Here is a 440-nt window from a genome sequence, read left to right as displayed (position 1 = left end):
AAATATGTTCTGATAATTATCATTGGCTGTATTCGACCAGAAGCTATCTGAAACTCAGTGTGATTGGGGATGACGTACCTCCAACACAGCCCAGTAACTTCACAGTATTCCACAGTTGCTCTGATGTATATTCTTGGCACTCAGGCAAAGGCCAGCAAACCTTTTCTGCACCTGTATACACATGTACATGTAATAAGATATACCTTGGACTAGTTTTCATAGCAGCTGAGTATACATGTAGTTGTTGGCCTTTGCCAGAGCACTGAATGTTCATAAGCCAGTGTCCAAAAAGTGAATTTGTATTATTTACCTTAACGTTTGCCACAGGACTACAATTCAAGTAGCAATTCTGTTATGGTTTTTAAAAAATCGTGCTCAAAACCCTAGACATTATCATAAGAATTCCAAACGCTAAAACTCCACATAAATCTATATTAACC

At 38.0% G+C, this 440-nt stretch overlaps 2 protein-coding genes across 2 annotated transcripts in view; both read right to left on the bottom strand.

Annotated features, from left to right (window-relative positions):
• Positions 1 to 440, bottom strand: part of LOC119591414 (dipeptidase 1-like) — a gene marked incomplete at both ends in the record, with an annotated part of 94984 nt that overhangs the window by 14003 nt on the left and 80541 nt on the right.
• The window catches only part of LOC119591415 (ubiquitin-conjugating enzyme E2 C-like), a gene marked incomplete at its 3' end in the record, with an annotated part of 5149 nt that overhangs the window by 4258 nt on the left and 451 nt on the right, over positions 1 to 440 (bottom strand).

This window comes from Penaeus monodon, chromosome 28 (assembly GCF_015228065.2).
Source record: "Penaeus monodon isolate SGIC_2016 chromosome 28, NSTDA_Pmon_1, whole genome shotgun sequence".
In the NCBI taxonomy this organism is placed as follows: Eukaryota; Metazoa; Arthropoda; class Malacostraca; order Decapoda; family Penaeidae; genus Penaeus; species Penaeus monodon.
The sequence above is the reverse complement of the archived record's forward strand: the minus strand, read 5'-3'. Positions and strand labels throughout refer to the sequence as shown.